Source organism: Hetaerina americana, unplaced genomic scaffold (assembly GCF_022747635.1).
Source record: "Hetaerina americana unplaced genomic scaffold, ioHetAmer1.1.p SCAF_106, whole genome shotgun sequence".
NCBI lineage: Eukaryota > Metazoa > Arthropoda > Insecta > Odonata > Calopterygidae > Hetaerina > Hetaerina americana.
This window is the reverse complement of record NW_027286137.1, coordinates 746,272-759,809: the sequence shown is the minus strand read 5'-3', so window position 1 is coordinate 759,809 and position 13,538 is coordinate 746,272. Positions and strand designations below refer to the sequence as shown.

General features: G+C 34.6%; 1 protein-coding gene across 2 annotated transcripts in view; it reads left to right on the top strand.

Moving 5' to 3' along the window:
- The window catches only part of GC (gamma-glutamyl carboxylase), a 41,681-nt gene that overhangs the window by 15,519 nt on the left and 12,624 nt on the right, over positions 1-13,538 (top strand). The gene's annotated exons all lie outside the window — the stretch shown is intronic.

Here is a 13,538-nt window from a genome sequence, read left to right as displayed (position 1 = left end):
TGTTATTTTTGAGTGTAGGCGATGAATTTTAAATGGAGAATGTTGATGTCATGTTTTTGGATTATTGTGAAATTAAAATATCTAATTGGGTTACAATGGAGATTTCAAAAATCATTGAATTTCTTCAATGCGGGGCAACTTTTTTCCCTTTATCTTTTCTATGTCAAAGCTGTAACATGAGTTGTAATATTCTCCAACCAAGAACACTTGGTAGATTATTTTGCATGTAATTAAGAGACAACCCTTAATTATCCAATTCCATGGCGTATCGGTTGTACATGATTGTGTTATGAGATGGATAAAAAACTGTAGTTTAGCTAATTTATTGCTGATTTATTTCATTGTGCTTGTATTTAGTCTATTATTTAATTTATTGTATTTGATGTTGTCCTTTAAGGTAATGATGCCTTCTAATTAAAGTTGGAATACCAATGCATCCATGAAACTACTTAATTACATTTCATTTAATGCAACATGGCTTGTTCACGAGGGAGTCGTAAAATAGGTATTACATATGCAGTAAAGTTAATCCCAAAACTGGAACATGATTGGAAAAGAATTTGTGTTTTCAATATATATATATTACTTTCCAGGCAATTTTGATTGGTGCTTTAATTTACAGTAGCACTAAATTGAGTATATACTGTATAATGTAATATTTATCTTGCTTTAAGATTTTTTCTAAAACTATATGCACCTATTTATGAACAATTAATATTGGAATATAAATAGGCTAATACCTATAGGTTTTTCTTGACCTTTTTTCTGCTTTGAAAGTGCTCAAGAGGATAATTCTTTTGATAAATAATTTAAATAAATAACAGTAAAATAAATGAGACTCTGTATTATGTTACCTTTTTTTCTTTACATGATGATCTTAGCAAGAAAAAGTTAACACTGGAACCACTTTGCTTGTTATTATTTTGTGAACCACGATTTTCATATTTAGGAACACCTAGGAATGATCAATTTGATATCTATTATGTCTGCTATCATCTATGATTTCAGATGGAGTGGTAATTTCTCTGGAAGGCATTTACAATTATATATAGCAGTGAATTGGAATCTAAAATTAGTTTATAACATTTTCATGCTAAATTTATTGGCCCAATTGAGATTAAATATGGTGCGAGGGTCATCCGGAAAGTAGTACCCGTTCGTGAAATAAAGACACAAAAGTAAATATTAACAAACATAAAAAATTTTATTTGAAAGAGGATACTTTAAACTACTTCTCAACATAATCTCCAAGCAAATTAAGGCATTTGTCATAACGTGTGACAAGTTTCTGTATTCCTGCTGCATAGTCCTTCGCCGCCAGCTCATTGAGATACGCGAGGGACCCATCTTGCACAAATTTTTGCATAATGCAGATGGTGTTTAACAATTTCATGAACAATTGTTCGAGAAACATTGGGAAAATGCTCACAGATGTCATCAATTGTGACGCGCCGATCGTTCCTCACGAATTCGTCAACTGAGCTCACCAGTTGGTCTGTAATGACAGACGGTCTCTCCGAACGCTCATCGTCGTGTGTGTTCCCCCTCCCCATGTTGAAGTTGCGACACCACCGCCGAACAGACGACTCGTCCATTACATTGTCTCCATACACCTCCTTTAATTGGCGATGAATATCACATGGGCGAACGTTTCTTGCATTGAGGAATTTAATCACTGCCCTCACTTCACAACTGGCGGCGTTCTCAATTTTTTTAAACATTGTAAACAATCACAGAAACAACACAGGCAATGCTAGCGTCACGCAACTTGGCTCAGAGAAGGCAGACAAGCCACTGAAGCTATCTGACCTCGTCCAGCGGCTACTCGCGTCGTCAGCACTTCATGCGGCACGAACGGGTACTACTTTCCGGATGACCCTCGTATTTTTAGGCATACTTAAAAGGTGTGTGTTAACACACAGGTATATAAAAATTTTAATCTAAGTTATTGGAGATTGTGAATTGTTGTGCATCCTATCATCATATTTCTTCCTTTTACACCCATGTGTGATGTGAAATCCTATCGATATAGTCAAACTCTGATAACTGAAAAGTCAAATTTACAGTAATTAGAACTAAATTTGAATCACCGAGAGATTCTTACATTTCTCATAATTCATTTTGTATCTCAAAACTGATAACTTTAATTTTTCTCCAAGTTGAAAAGTATATAATTTCTCTATTGGCTGTGGACCGACTCCAATTCAATATTAATTCTCATTGGATTATGATGATACTTTTTTCATTTGTAAATTTGGAGGAATTGATACATGAAGACTAAAAAAATCGTAGATATTTTTATATTTCATTTCAGTATAGGCATTTGGAAAATGTTCATGCCCCTTTGTTTGGAACTTTCTCTTTGGAAAAATTTAATGCCCCTAATTCTCTTTCAAATCAGGGCCCCTAGATAACCAAACGTATATATACTTAAGGTAAGCATAAAATAAGCTGTGATAATTTACCTATTTATCATATCATATGGTGGAAGCACACAATTAAAGTATGAGTAACATTGCAAGATGCTGAGAGGAAAACCAAAATAATGCATAATAGTTCAGTCATACTCAGATCTAAAAATTAAAGCAAAATGGCCCATGAGTAAATTGCTTGTATTTATATGAATTTTTCACCATAATTCAAGTAGCATATAATAATTCTGCATCTTAAATTCAATAAAATCTAATGTCAACTCTTAATCATTTTTCCCAAGCCCCGCAGATGGAAAAGAAATCTTCATTTATTATTACTTTGAAGAATACATTTTCCTGTGGCTTGTGTTTTATGTTAAAACACTATTCTTAGTCAATTTTAATGCCACTTTTAGATGTTTCCATGACTTTTGGCCAGATTCCCGTTGTGACATAAATTACAATAGCTAATTTTGATCTAAAGAGAGCTGAGCTGGTATCCCTTAATTTAAATGATGCAAATGTGGTTGGAAAATACATATATGTCCCAATAATGTTTTGGGAATGCTCCTTCATTGCAAATTTCTGTAATACCTGTCTAGGAATGAACGTCATTCATGATGCATTTCTTGGGAATCTTATGGAGGTGCGCTAAATGGATGAGCTAAAAACCAACCAACTTTGAATTGAGGTCAGTTTTCCTAGTTCCTGACTGGAGTCTGCAGTCTACATTTGCATAAAAACCCCATGATACACCAAAAACGAGTGTGGCAGGAGGTGCAAGCACAAGGTGGGATGGGTAAGGGATATGGAAGAGAAAGGATGGGGAAAGGTTCAGGAAAAGGGAAAAAACATTTGCTAAAAATCCGTGAAAAGATATGCTCACTCATATACATGCTAGTGGAAGACTTAGTTCCAAACATGTTATTTTCATCCACTGTAGAAGTTCTTGGGTTTATTAAAAAGGAGGAAAATAAAAAGGAATAAAAATGAACCACAACCACTTATATGATAACCATCACCATTACTAGACTGGTCATACAGAACTGGAAACCAAGGAGGGGAAAATTCTGTTAATTCAATGTTTTGCAACTTATGGCCCCTACCCCAAATGTTGCAGGTAGAAAATGTAACCCTCCGCTGTTGGCAGCGGATGGCATGAGAATCACCCACACAGAGAGGGACGAGGGGTGGAAGGAGGAGAGTGGAAATACAATTAAACTTTTTAAGGAGTGTTGTGACATGCTCTATGTTCATTGTATGTCAGTCCCATGCAGTCATGCGAGAAGGGAGTTGACAACAAAGAACACAAGATCAGTGTAAAATTCATATGCATACAAGATATGATAATGTATATAAGTAAACCTAATTATTCCCTAGATGCTATGGGTGGCAAGTGGCATCCTTGTTAGCTCCAAGCCTGCAGTTACCATGCGGTGTTGTCCATGGGAAGGAGTCCTTATGGCTGCTAGTTCTGGGATCTATTTCTTGAATTTCATATTGATGACCCAAACAACCAGTGTATCTTGGATTATGACAAGACCTTAGCACTGAAACAAGCAGCTATAAATGTATTTAATAATTTCAACCTAGCATAATATCATCTTTGTGGTAGTCATCACCAACCCAACTTTAGGAGCAGTTTATGTCTATTTCAAGTCATTCCTATCCATGAGAAGGCCTCGGGCAGAACTGACCCAATAAATTACAAAACAATATCTCTCACAAGTTGTGTATGGAAGATTATGGACTGGTAAACCATCATCTTAATAAGTTCTTGGAGAGATGGAGCTTACTTTCTAATGTCCAGTGTGGCTTCTGGAAGGGTAGGTCCACAATTGACCACCTAGTGACACTGGTGCAACTGTGTCACAATGGAAGGGTTACAAATTTTTGCACAATTGGTAGTTTACAGGCAATCTGCAATTTTTTTATTACGTTTTTTTTAACATTATGCTTTTAAATACAGCGTTTTTTAAAACGTTTGCCACCTTTCTTGATTTTTTGACTAGGAAATAGATTTACCTCAGGCATCCATGTTGAGTGTGACAATCTTTGCCAATGCAGTCATTGTAATAGTGGATTGCATCAAAGCATTAGCAGCACGATCATTGTTTTTAGATTTCACAGTATTTTTTTGCTATTCATCCTAACTTGTCACCATACACACCCATGTCTGAAGAAGTTGGATATATGGCCCCAGAATACTGACTTTTGCTTTTCTATGGAGAAAATGAAATGTATCCACATCCATCAGTTATAAGGGTTGGGTGACAAAAACCTAACATACCTGCAGTCTGTTTGATTCCTTAGTATATCCTTGACTACTAGCTGAACTGGTAGGACATTAAAGTTGTAAAAGAAATTTGTTCTAAACTTTCAAATAGTTTATGACTTTTGAGTGATTCCAACTTGTGTACAGACCACTTATTGAATCTTTGAGTTTTCCGTACACTATTCCAATTCAGACTCATTTTAGGTAGTTTTTTATCCTCCTCCAGTTGAGAATCTTATCAAAGGGCATCAGTGGTTTGCAACATATCTACACAATACCCTGCAAGCAGTTGCAAGGGTGTGTGGCAGGGGGTGGTAGGTCACCAGCCGTTCTCCATGTATTCCCTCTATTTCCTCATACACATTGCACCCCACTGCTCACCCAAAAACTGCGTGGAAAGGGGGTGACTGAACACAATTCATGCAACATGCCTACACATATTACGAGTATTACATGGTTAATAGCTGTTCGTATGCCTACATAAGGACAAGAAAAAATTATTTAAATAGGGCAGGCACACCTGCAATTGAGACTCTTATATTACCGGTTGGTATTCTACACATTCCGGATGGACAATTCACAATAACAATAGATTGTACCTACATTCACCCACACCCCACCTGGCACAAGGGCACACAGTGGGGGATTTTAGGATGCCAGACTTGAAGAGAGGTTTTTGGGAGTTTAATCCTGTGTACCCCTATTTTTGACAGCGTGTACCTATTACTTTCTTAGGCGCTCCCCCTTTTATGTTGTTGCGAATAGTGCATGGGAAAAAGGGATCCTTGAATCTATCCATTCGACAGTCTAATTCTCTAATTTTGTGACAATTTTCAGCCCTGCCAATTTAGTTAGGGGGCTTAATTATATCTCTAATGTTGAATTTAAAGCTATCTTTATATCGTTGTAATAAGTTTAATCTAGCCCTGAGTCTTAGCATATCTGAAAGTTCCCAACCCAGATTCTGTATTAAATGTGTAATGCTTTGTGTCCTTTCGTACGAATTTTTCATGAACCTAGCAGCCTTTCTCTGTGCCCTATTCAATTCTGTAACCAATTTAAAAAAAAATGCATCCTATATGCTCACCACATACTCTATGTGAGACCTTACTAAAGAAAATTAGAACATTTCCTTCACTTTTTCATCGCTACACTTTCCAACTATACATTTGACGAATGTCAGCTTTTTTAGCACCCCTCTGCAAATAGTGCATATTATAGAACACAAGGTTCCATTGGTGAAAAAGTTCTTCAGAATCTCTCTGGTTGTCAGTATTTATTCTGGTACTGGTGAGTCAGCCCTAATCATTGGCAGAAATATTTTTATGCACAATTATGTTGCCAAAATTCAATCAATGATCTAGTGCACCCATATTTTAATGTAATTTTTATGTATTAGTTTTTAGATATTTTATATGTGAATAAGTTGATAAGGCCGTATGGAATTGTATGGAAGGGAGTTTAATTCTGAAGTATTACCTTAGGTAATTAAAGGAAATATTTCCCATGTAGTTGGATTTCACTCTGGCTATACTAACAGATCTAAGTTATATGTCCACATGTCCTTGTATATACTATTGTTTCAACCGACTATGGAGTCCTTAAAGTGAAAATCAGTCCATTGCATAGCATATAAGAGGCAGAACAGAACTGTTCAGAATCAAGTTGGGGCTTAATTAAGGTGCACTAATGAATCATTTCTCATATGCAATAACTCTTTGAGCACGTTGTGGTGTCTGTCACTCTTCCTTTCACTCCCTCATCCAGGGTATCTGCTCTTACCTCCCATAATAGCAAGAGAATTAATGTGACCTTTTTTATTCCTAGATAAAATGGGTGTTTTTTGGAAATAAAAAGGCCAACAGCTGTCAAATTGGTCCTAATAAATACTGAGGCTTGGTAAATACTTTGCTTAATGTAAACTTGGATCATTAGGGGGAATATTGGTGGCTTTATTTAACAATAAGCTGTGGGAAGTGCAACTGACTATTTTCAGTTGGAAGAATTTGGAGGGAAGAATGGCATGACTGAGAATACAATGTGCCCTCGCCTATTCATACCTCTTCTTAGGAGAGAAAATACAACCTCCTGATCGGGTTGACTCACCTGTGACTGGGAGAAACCTTCTGATTGAGTATTTTAGATACTGGGATGTGTGCAGTAGGCTCGATGGTAGGAAAGTTCTTTTTTAAGGAATAGCCTAATCATCTAAGACAAGTAGTTACATTTTAAATTGAAACTGCCTCATATAATTCAATATAACTGCCTTCATTTTAGCAGTTTGAATACCTTTTTTATATTGATAAATACATTCTTTACTACACATTTTGGACGTACACCTTTTTATTATCAAATAACTGTATAAATCTTTGGTTATAAGTGATGAAAATTTACCCCTGCCATTGCTGCTCCCCAACAAAAGAACTACTGCTGCTACTTATTTAATTCTATGAATTTTGCTTGAAAATTATTTTTCATAATTTATTTTGATAGCACACACGACTTCGGCTTGGTGGCTCTGTCCTAGTGACTTGCATGGTATGGGTGTCTGTTAACTTTCCACTTATCAGGAACTCCCCCAAAGAATGCATGTATCAATTGGGTGAATAAATAGGCATACCTGTAGCCACTCAAGGAAAATGACATGGCAACTAACAGGCGGACCATATGCTTTTCATCATGTGGAACGTAATGGATTCATTAGTTAGTGTTGTCCTGATAGTTTTCATGACAATCAATAGATGTTGCAGTCAGTAGTGAGCTAATCAGAATTTAGCATTAGGCAGCTGAGGCCTCTGATTTTTAGTCCTGAAAGCATTTAGTATTGCTGTGTTTAAATATTTGTATTTTTGTATGTAAGAAGGAAAAAAACTATTCCTGTTTTCCAATTAAAAGAAGCATTAATATGATGTGCATATTGGCCCATTGGGTCATAATCAGGCACAAAACATGAGCACAAGGTTTGAATCTTATTTATATTTCAGCAATATCCCCACTCAAGTGGAACTCTCACCAAGTGAAACTATGTTATTGCAGACTACCTGTCATAATCTATTCCGAATAAGTGATAATATGAATCTAATAATGACATTAACATGGGCGAAACCAGATGGCATAATGGGAAATTACTGGTAAAATTAAGGTATACCTGGATGCCTCCATGTTTTAGTTGGAGAAAGGAATTTCCTTTTTTCTAATAAAATATGGCGGCATCCAGGTATTCCTTGACCCAATGAAACACATCCTTGACAGCATTGCTGATTTGGATCAAAAGTCTTAAGGAGAGCGATTGGTGATATCTATATTATTTTCTACTTATTCGGTGTAGTTCCCAAGAAGTAGGGGCAGTACAATGAACATGGAGCATAACTGCAAGGATTCCTTCAGCAGCATATAGTGAAGCAAATATGTAGGACATTGAGGCAAAAGTGCCATGTAACATTATTATAAAATAACAGTAGTAATGAGGTTCAAGTGTTTCCTTTTTTGAAGTATTAATTGTTAATTTTTTATTAGTTAATTAATGCATTTTTAGAATTTGGAAGTAATTATCTTTGTGTTTTCAGTATTTTTTTTTCAGGTATAGTGGGATTGAATTTAACCTGTGACAACACTACCTACCACCTGCATATGCATTTTGTAATTAGTCCACATTTATTTTTAGCCATGGAATTATTGTATGAAAAATGTTTCAAAAAAATTTTCTACATGTTTTGGCTGTCATCATTAAATATATTTAAGAGTCTACACAGATCTCTTTCATAATTTTCTTATATAAATACGTATGTACGTATTATTATTCTTAGAGTAAATGAAGGTACCAAATATTATCTAGAAACAAATACATGTGTATGCATCACCTCTCCCAAATAGTATTTTGCATGACAGAATTGGCTCTGCTGGTATAGTTAATTGGTGCTTTGAAAATGGTTTTAAATGGCCTTGGAAATATATAGTCCATTGAGTGGTCTATCATTGAAGTAGTTATCTATGTTATCTAGTCCTTTTTTAGTTGGGCTTTGTCTTATTTTTAATGCATTTATGATTGTGAACATTTAAAAGTTTTGAAGAGTATACTTCTGATTAAATCTTTATGAGTATTCATTGAGTTATTAATACTTTGTTATTAGTCATAATAGAGTTTCTCTTCTAAAGTTCTGTATGTTTGTACATGTATTGTCAGAAAAACCTGACAATTTAAATATATAACTATGCACCAAAAATTTTGGCTTACAGAAAATTTTCTTAATATCTCTTCTCAGAGCATTGAGGCTGTCATCTAATAATTGGAATAATGAGATAAACCTTCTACCATATACTCATATTTTTTAGCAAAAAGTAAACCACCATTTAATGTTTGTCATGGTATTACCAATATCTTCGTTAATATATTTTTTAAGCAATGAACCTCTTGTTTGAACATCTAATATTCATTTAAGCAACAGTGATCTGAGAGCAATAAATATAATTTTAACTGGGAAAACTTAAAAAAAATCGCTTCTACAGAATGACGTCACTCAATGTGGGTAAAAAAGAAACTTAATATTTTATGACCATGATTTTGATGCTGTGCATCATCATCAGGTAACATACATCAACATTTTTTCAACTTATATAGTCTAGCCCCAAGATGGGAATAAGGGAGAAGGGGTAAGTTGAGTTGAGGTGCAGCAACCTATTAGTGATCTCGGGGAAGGGGAGGGTATGTATTGGAAGATTACTGGCTCAAATTTGTGAAAGTTTATATTAATTAAATGATCATTAAATAACGAACACAATGAAACACTCCGCCGTTCTTAGAAATAGCGGTGGAAAAAAACAAACACATTGTGTTCTACATTTAATTAGGCATGGTGTTTGTCTACAATGGTTAGACCTTTATTAAGGGACGGTCGATGATCATCACTGCCTTGGTGGGGGTGAGGTTGGTGCAGAAAGATATCATAGTCTTTTAAGAATTTTAGGAGGGTGGAACTGGAGAGGTATAATGTTTCATTGACCACCTCAGGTGGTCCCCTGAGGTGGTCAATGAAAGGTGAGGAGATCAATGAAAGGTCAATGATAGGCGGTCGTACATGTATTAATTTTCAGATTTCATGATATGAATTAACTGAAACATTCAACATTTAGTCCTGTGACCAGAAATCGTGAATACTGAATAATTCTCCATTGTCTAAAAGCGGCAGTCTTGTCTTTATTAATCATTATTCATCAAACACATTTTTCATTACTTCTACTATTTGGATTGCACATCGGAGTTAATGCACTCTGAAGCCTGATTGTGTGCTTAATAAACATTCCTTCAGGAGTGATAATATAATGAAGGTATTGGTACCAATATTACTTTGACAAACTTTGCCACGTATGTACCATTATGCTATACACTTATGGAATACTATTATTAAATTATACAAACCTTTAAATATCGGGAGTTGCTTTCATGAAGGAATGATTAGTTCATGCTATACTTGTAGGGTGAAAGTAATATGCATAGATTCATACTGATTTTGTAATTCTCATTGAAAGTGGTTCTTGTGAGCATTGATGTTTATTTTTCACAGTTCTTACTTGATTAGCAATGAAACCTGGCAGTCTGGTCACTATATTATAATTAACTTCTCTCTCATTGGTAGTTACATGTATTAAATATTTTACTCTTGTGTTCCTGTAGTGACTGCTGCATGTCATTGGTGTAATATTCCATGAGTGGTGCTGTTGCAAAAGCTGCATACTGTAGTTCCAAAGGTAAAGACTTTAATGCATGCACTTAGATTTAATTTGTGAAAGATCAGCATGATAATATTTTGGAATGGCTTATAGATGTTACTGCTGGGAACTGAATGGCAAGCTTTCATAATCTAAAAATGATGTTTTGATCCTTACCTGAGTCATATGTCATTATTTTGGCTGCATTTCAATGACTTTGAATGACATGAGATCCTGCCTCCTGAAGTGAATTGATCCCTTAATCCATTATCATTTATATAGTCCTGATTTTCATCAATATTGCTTCAAATTAACGAATGCAATTAGAAATTCATGTAATTATTTCTTTCAAGGACTCTATTAAAACATAATAATCTGTTGTACTAGTTTGCAATGAATTTTATGTAGAGTTAAAAGACAGATCCTAAAAATGAGCAGTTCTACCAGGTATAGAAATAATTGGTATCATTTGTTGACATTATAAGACAAGAGTTAAGATCACAGTAATATTTAGCTGTATTACATGCTCTGCTTCCAGAAATCAACATATACATTATATACAGGTATCTAACAAACCTTCATTTGTAGCTATAAGTTTTTTGTTTCTTTAAAAATTCCTTTGGTTTTTTAAATGGCACAAATTTTATCAAAGCATGATATTGGCACATAGTATTAAATTTTTTATATGCATATTTCATAGTGCAAAGATCCTAAAATCTGTAGACCAATCAAGGAGAAGCACCTTCTCAGGAAAATGTTAACATTTGATTTTATAAATTCGCTGCATTGTACATTAATCAGTGATAGTTACAGATAAAAATATTATTCATTAATTAAATTGAAGAGCACATTAAAAAAACATATTTTCATACTATTATTTATGGGATGTATTTCTATTTGATTTTATTTATTATATTATAGGATATATATTAATTATATTCAGAATATTTTCACTGAAAATGTAAAAATATGTAAAGAATATTTTGTTCTTTCTCTTTCAATTTAAGAAATATTAAAAATGTATTGTGCAAAGTAAGACATGTACTTATAAAATTGGTGAGCTACCGTATTGTGACTACTGAGAATAGTGGGAGCCAGAAGAGTTGAGAGAGGTGATAGTTGGCGAATAGATTCACTGAGGCTTCATTCAAAGATAAAAGCAGAAAAGATGAGTAGGTAGCCAATTCAGAAATCCATAAGAACCATCAAAAGGATATTTCACTGACTAACACAAATATAGATAAAAATGACTTTTGTGCGGGTTAAAGCAATAAAAACAGATGTTATACCAAGATAAAAGGGAAAAATTTTGTAAATAATGACATAGCATGATAGGAAGTTGACATTTTTGGCCAAAGGTTTATTATTTATTCTATATGCTTATGACTCCTACCATATTTAATTTTTTCTCCAAAATATTTTTGCAGAGGTACACATAACTTGCAGTTCCAGGCATTGTTGGCATTTTGTATGCTGGTAATTGTAGTATTAAGCTTGTGTTATCGTTATCATAAATTACCATGTATCTTTAATTTAACATACCTTGGTGTGTTTAAATTTTGTTTATTTTTGGTATTTATATTAATGAATCTGAACTGTTATCAAGAAATGTTTTAAAGAGCATGTTTAAAATCTGTGTCATAATTTTCAAATAGTCAATCAGTGTATGTACGCACACATGAACACACACACTTAATCCTTTAATTTTCAAAATTGAAAGAACAAACTGAAAAATGGAGGCGAAATAAATTTTTGGAGATTTTCCAGCAGATGTGTCTTATGACATTTTAGTATCCATATAAATCATCCAGTACTAAAAGTGTGCATTGTAAACCTTGTCCCTACAATACTGATTCTTATTATTTCATTCTAACAACCGAATCCTGATTTCTTACAAAAAGTACCCGAAAAGTGTGTATATCCAATTTCTGTCTGATCCATCAGGATATGTACTACCAACTTGGTATGATTCATTTGATTTGGAGAGGAAAAAAATGTATGAAGCACAATTATCCCAGTTTTCATATTATATTCCTGAATTTCAAAACATTTTGGCACTTTTCTCAATTTTTTTTGCAAATTTTTGAAGGATGTCTTGGCTTTTCCCAATTTTTATGACTGGAATGGCCAGTCTATTAAAGTGAGAATCAGAAAATACCATAACCAAAATATAGCTATATTTAAATAACATCCTTAGTTATATTGAAAAAGTTAACATATCCACCTGACACCACTGCAATTAATTGGCATTGGATCTTATAAGGTCTTTTAGGCAAACAAGGAAGTGGTAGAAATAAGAATGTTGGAAGCGATAAAGGGAGGAAAGAAGTATGTAGAATGGAAGAGGGGCTTATTGTAGAGGAGGATGTCGGGTCGTGTTTTGTTAGTAGAGGCAGAGGAATGTATCGTTGTACCCTTGTATATTCTGTGAGTGTAGTTCAAACGGTTCTTGGAATGATTACCAGATGTTAGTGCTAGCGCAACAAGTTTCCCATATAGTAATAGGTAATCCCTTATGAGTAAACACAACGCGGCAGTGCTCTGGGAAGAATTCTGTGGTGCGGACACTTCTCTGTTGTTGACAATGTAGTGATTTGTGGAGATGGAAAATATTGAGATTCAAGCAGGTATGAAATACTTTGTAAAAAAAGGTATGAAAGCAAAGGAAATTCATGCTAACTTTCAGAACACTCTGAGGGACTCAGCTCCTGCACATTCAACTGTTACCAAGTGGTCAACTAAGTTTTTTTGGGACAGCTTAGATGATGATCCACATATTGGTTGGCTAAAATGTGCCTCTACCCCAGAAATTATTGCAAAAGTGAATAAAATGGTCATGAAGGATTGCTGCCTGAAAGTGCGAAAAATTGCTGAAACTGTAGGGATGTCATCTGAATGGGCATGTCAAATTTTAACGGTGGAATTGGATATAAGAAAACCATCTGATTGATAGGTGTCATGACTCATGATGCAGGATTACAAATGCATCAGAATGAAAATTTCCAAACAATGTTTGCCCCATTATAAGAGCAATCAATGAGATTTCCTGTGCCGGTTTGTGGCCACAGATGAAACTTGGGTTGGTCGGTCCACTACTATTCCGTAAAGACAAAACAGCTGTCAAAGCTGTGGAAATATGTTGATTC